This window comes from Triticum urartu, chromosome 7, assembly GCF_003073215.2.
Source record: "Triticum urartu cultivar G1812 chromosome 7, Tu2.1, whole genome shotgun sequence".
NCBI classification, from domain to species: Eukaryota; Viridiplantae; Streptophyta; class Magnoliopsida; order Poales; family Poaceae; genus Triticum; species Triticum urartu.
Window position 1 is genome coordinate 596,589,537 of NC_053028.1, and position 5,901 is coordinate 596,595,437.

Below are 5,901 nucleotides of genomic sequence, written 5' to 3' on the forward strand. Positions count from 1 at the left end.
CCGATGGTGTTTGTTGAGTTGGCATAGATCAAGATTAGGATTTGTCACTCCGATTATCGGAGAGGTATCTCTGGGCCCTCTCGGTAATAATGATCACTATAAGCCTTGCAAGCAATGTGACTAATGAGTTAGTTGCAGGATGATGCATTACGGAACGATTAAAGAGACTTGCCGGTAACGAGATTGAACTAGGTATTAAGATATCGACGATCGAATCTCGGGCAAGTAACATACCGATGACAAAGGGAACAACATATGTTGTTATGCGGTTTGACCGATAAAGATCTTCGTAGAATATGTAGGAACCAATATGAGCATCCATGTTCCGCTATTGGTTATTGACTAAAGATGAGTCTCGGTCATGTCTACATAGTTCTCGAACCCGTAGGGTCCGCACGCTTAACGTTTGGTGTGGTATTATGAGTTTATGTGTTTTGATGTACCGAAGGTAGTTCGGATTCCCCGATGTGATCACGGGCATGACGACGAGTCTTGAAATGGCCGAGACATAAAGATCGATATATTGGAAGCCTATGTTTGGACATCAAAATGGTTCCGGGTGAGTTCGGGCATTTACCGGAGTACCGGGGGGTTACCGGAACCCCCGGGGAGTATATGGGCCTTAGTGGAATAGAGGAGAGGAAGGGAAAGGTGGAGAGAGCCCCCCTAGCCAAATCCGAATTGGGTGGGGGGCCGGGCCCCCTTCCTTCTCTCCTATTCCAACTAGGGAAAGGGGGAATCCTACTCCCGGTGGGGGTAGGACTCCCCGTAGGGCGCGCCATAGAGAGGGCCGGCCCTCCCCTCCTCCACTCCTTTATATACGGGGGAGGGGGCACCCCATAGACACACAAGTTGATCTCTTAGCCATGTGCGGTGCCCCCCTCCACAGATTTCCACCTTGGTTATATCGTTGTAGTGCTTAGGCGAAGCCCTGCGTTGGTAACTTCATCATCACCGTCATCACGCCATCGTGTTGAAGAAGCTCTGCCCCGACACTCAGCTGGATCTAGAGTTCTTGGGACGTCACTGAGCCGAACGTGTGCAGATCGTGGAGGTGCCGTACCTTCGGTGCTAGAATCAGTCAGATCGTGAAGACATACGACTACATCAACCACGTTGTCATAGCGCTTCCGCTTTCGGTCTACAAGGGTACGTGGACAACACTCTTCCCCTCTCATTGCTATGCATCACCTACATGGATCTTGCGTGTGCGTAGGAATTTTTTTAAATTACTGTGTTCCCCAACACCCCTCCATAGTCCAATTCGGACTGGCCATGGGGGGGGCAGCCTCCCTTGTGGCCCTCTTCTCCTTTCCACTAGGGCCCATGAAGGCCCATGAACTTCTCGAGGGGGGTCCGGTAACCCTCGGTACTCCGAAACTTATCCGAAACGACCCGAACCATTCCGGTGTCTGAATGCAACCTTCCAATATATGAATCTTTATGTCTCGAACATTTCGAGACTCCTCGTCATGTCCGTGATCTCATCCGAGACTCCGAACAAACTTAGGTTCATCAAAACTCGAAACTCATAATACAAATCATCATTGAACATTAAGTGTGTGGACCCTACGGGATTGAGAACTATGTAGACATGACCGAGACATATCTCCGGTCAATAACCAATAGTGGAACCTGGATGGTCATATTGGTTCCTACATATTCTACGAAGATCTTTATCGGTCAAACCGCATAACAACATACGTTGTTCTCTTTGTCATCGGTATGTTACTTGCCCGAGATTTGATCATCGGTATCATCATACATAGTTCAATCTCTTCACCGGCAAGTCTCTTTACTCGTTCCGTAATGTATCATCCCGTGGCTAATTCATTAGACACATTGCTTGCAAGGCTCATAGTGATGTGCATTACCGAGAGGTCCCAGAGATACCTCTCTGATACACGAAGTGACAAATCCTAATCTCGATCTATGCTAACTCAACAAACATCATCGGAGACACCTGTACAACATCTTTATAATCACCCAGTTACTTGTGACATTTTATAGCACACAAGATGTTCCTCCGGTATTCAAGAGTTGCATAATCTCATAGTCTGAGGAACATGTATAAGTTATGAAGAAGGCAATAGCAGAAAAACTAAATGATCAATATGTTAAGCTAACAGATGGGTCTTATCCATCACATCATTCTCTAATGATGTGATCCCATTCATCCAATGACAACACATGTCTATGGCTAGGAAACTTAACCATCTTTGATTAACGAGCTAGTCAAGTAGAGGCATACTAGGGACACTCTGTTTGTCTATGTATCCACACATGTACTAAGTTTCCAGTTAATACAATTCTAGCATGAATAATAAACATCTATCATGATATAAGGAAATATAAATAAGAACTTTATTATTGCCTCTAGGGCATATTTCCTTCACATAGTTCACCATGCAAGGCAACTACAGATGAAAACATTGACCAACTGCAGTTGGTTGGGCATGGCAACTGTAGTTGTTAAAACATGGCATATGTAGATGTTCACTCATGGAAACTGTAGTTGTTCACACATGGCAACCACATTTGTTCAGTCATGGCAACCACATTTGTTCAATCATGGCAACTGCAGTTGTTCAATCATGGCAACTGCGTGCAATCACGTATGCAACTATGAGTCATACGTTTAATTTGACACACGCTGTTGTCCACGTATGGCAAATACAACTAACCAGGCTTGGCAGGTGCACTTTCCATCATTTATTTGATTTCTATCAGCTACAAACGTCAATGTCATCTTTTCTTTTCATTTCTCATCACACCACTTAAACACTAATGTCATCTAGTTTCCTTTTCTGATACACTGTCCGCAAGATCATTTCATACGTCTCACATGCGTATGACATTGATTGCAGGTATCCGGTTGCCACGTGCTGCATGATGGTCCTGTGTTTTTTCAAAATACACGTAAGTCTTGCCATACTTGCAAGTTTTTTTGGGCACATCAACATGCTATTTTTCCGTTACCTTGATTTTCTACTTGAAGTTGGTCTCATGTATATCTATCACCGATAGCCACCTATGCTGCAACTTGCCACGGTATCCCTGCCTGTTTGGTTGTGTCATAAGAACCTGCGAACAATGTCATTGTAGTACATAAGTAGAATGCTATTTTCAAGTCCACAAACATGTCAACTGTCCTTTTTTGATCATGCACCATACCTATGCTCGCGTACTGCTCTAGTAGTGGCAGTAATGGTTCTGCCAAAATGAGTTGATCATACTCTATTACATCCCAAGGGGGCGCTTGAGGCCTTCCGGAAAACCAAGGATCAGTCACGTCTTCATGATTCATTTTTCTGCTTCTCCCACTGTGTTTTCAATCACTGCATGAATAAGAACGCATTATTATTTCAACTCCATTTTGTTGTCTCCACATAAAAGGAAACACGGCAATCTTATCACATTTCTGGCATAAACAACTATTACAGCATGGCAAGTAGGAAACATCGTAGCCGTGCATTTTGTTGTTCATAGGGCATGCATATTCAGTCTCATTCTACAATCTGGATGGTAACTACCATGTTTGAACTGGCGGCAACCGACAACATAACATGATGGCAGATAACAACATAACATGGTGGCAACTAACAAAATAGCTAGGTGGCAACTAGTTTTTTCCTCCATTTGTACCCTCCAACTTACTCTGTTATGCCCTGCTTCCCAATTGTTTTCAATATTTTCCACTATTGTTCTTTTTCGCCTGACTCTTAGTTGATCCTAAACATACTTTTCGAGCACCTACTCGCAGCAACGGCAACCTAAAAGCTTAGATTAGATCTAGGATAGAACATGGCAACTTTGTGTTCATTGGAAGGCAGAGGAGAATAAACAATGAACGACCGGAATTCATGTGAGTTGTAGATCCATGCCACACAAATCTAGTACGTCTGTGGTGTGTTTTTCCATGACACTGCAGATCCAGTCGCCATCTACGTGGGAAATCTAGAAGTAAAATTATTGGGGCGGGGGGAGGGGGAGAAGATAGGAGAACGACTAGATGACCTTTTCTGTGAGCTCCTTGCTGTGTTTTCCGTCGATGGGGAGGAGGGTGGGGGGGCGCTAGCGATCTGATCTGGTTGCCATGGAAACTAGAGAAGAAAGACGATGGAGGTAGGGGAAGGTTTACTGATCCGGAGGTTGGAGACGACGAACGGTGTCTACTGTGGTTCGCAGGAGGAGTGGGATGATGGTGAGAGAGGATGTGTGGGCCGCGGGGTTGCTCGCGCGGACGTGTGGGCGATCGCACCGCACACGGGATGTGCGGGCTGTGGCTGGGTGCGCCCGGACGTCCTCGTGCGGGCGGGACTGTGTCGATGCCACACGGGACGTGCGACACATACCCTCTAAATGCCACACATGTGGTGGATATCGGCGTCCTAAATCTGAGAGTTGGACGATCTGCTAATTTGTCGTAGTAATGGACACCGAGGTGCACGTTCTCGTGTTCCCTTGGCCACGACAGGGACACATCAACCCCATGCTCCATTTCGCCACCGCCCTCGTCGATGCCGGCGTCCAAGTCACCTTCCTCCACACAGAGCACAACCTGCGCCGTCTTGGCCAGGTGCCTCCGCCAGTCCTACGCTTGCTTTCCCTCCCCGACGGACTTCCTGATGACCACCCCCGCAGCTTCTTGTAGCTCATGGAATCCATGTGTGATACTGGCAGCGCCGTGTATGTGCCCTGATCTTGTTGCTTCTTTCTGTCGCCAATGCACCGGTGACATGTGTTGTCGCTGATGGCAACATGCCTTTCGCCATCAACATCGCTGACGACCTCGGCATCCCGGCGCTCGCCTTCACCGGGAACAACCCGTGCAGCTACCTGGCGCTCCTGTCTATGATGAAGCTCATCGAGCTCGGCGAGACCGCCTTCCCCGTTGATGACCTAGTGTGTGGCGTTCCGGGGATGGAGGGTATCCTCCCGCGATGATCTTCCTAGCTTGTGGGCTCCACTGCGTTGATCAAGGGCATGGAGACCCCATGGTGCTCAAGCTTGCCGAGGTCACTGCCCGTACCTGCAAGGCACGCGCGCTCATTATCAACACCGCCGCATCCATGGAGAGGCAAGCGCTCGCCCACATCGCATCGCGCACAAGCGACGTCTTTGCCGTAGGTCCACTGCATGCTAGGTCGAGGTTCACCGCAAGCGCGAGCCTAGGGCGGGAGGACGACGGGTGCATGTCCTGGCTGGACGGCCATGAGGATCGGTCCATCGTGTACGTGAGCCTGGGGAGCATCGCCGTGATCACGCACCAGCAGTTCACCGAGTTCCTCTCCGGCCTAGCAGCCACGGGGTACGCCTTCCTCTGGGTGCTCCGGCCAGGCATGGTCCAGATGACCAGCTCCGCGCTCCTCCGAGAAGCCGTCGGGGCAGCAAAAGGAGGCAAGGGGTGCGTCGTCGAGTGGGCTCCTCAGCGGGACGTGTTGCGTCACCGGGTAGTGTGCTGCTTCCTAACAGACGCCGGATGGAACTCGACGCTGGAGGGCGCTCCGTCGAGGGCGTGATGGCCCTTCTTCCTCCACCAGCAGATCAACAGCCGCTTAGTGGGCGCCGTGTGGAGGACGGGGCTGGACATGAAGGACGACTGTCATAGAGGAGTCGTGGAGAGGACGATGACACTACCAGAATAACCTTATATGCCTACGGCCTTATCTATGTCGACGGCTGCCGTAGGCATAGTAAGGCTGTCGGCATACACCGATCTATGCCTACGGCAGTCGTAGGCATAGTAAGGATGTCGGCATACACCGATCTATGCCGACGGCAGCCGTAGGCATAGTTAGGCCGTCGGCATACATCGATCTATGCCTACGATAGCCGTAGGCATAGTTAGGCCGTCGGCATAGAGGTGTCCCTAGTGGCCCGAGGACAGACGGCGGGCTG

The 5,901-nt window shown here is 49.3% G+C and overlaps 1 pseudogene; it reads left to right on the forward strand.

Annotated features, from left to right (window-relative positions):
- Positions 1-4,432: 4,432 nt before the first annotated feature.
- LOC125519136 lies at positions 4,433-5,648 on the forward strand (annotated as a pseudogene).
- Positions 5,649-5,901: the final 253 nt, after the last annotated feature.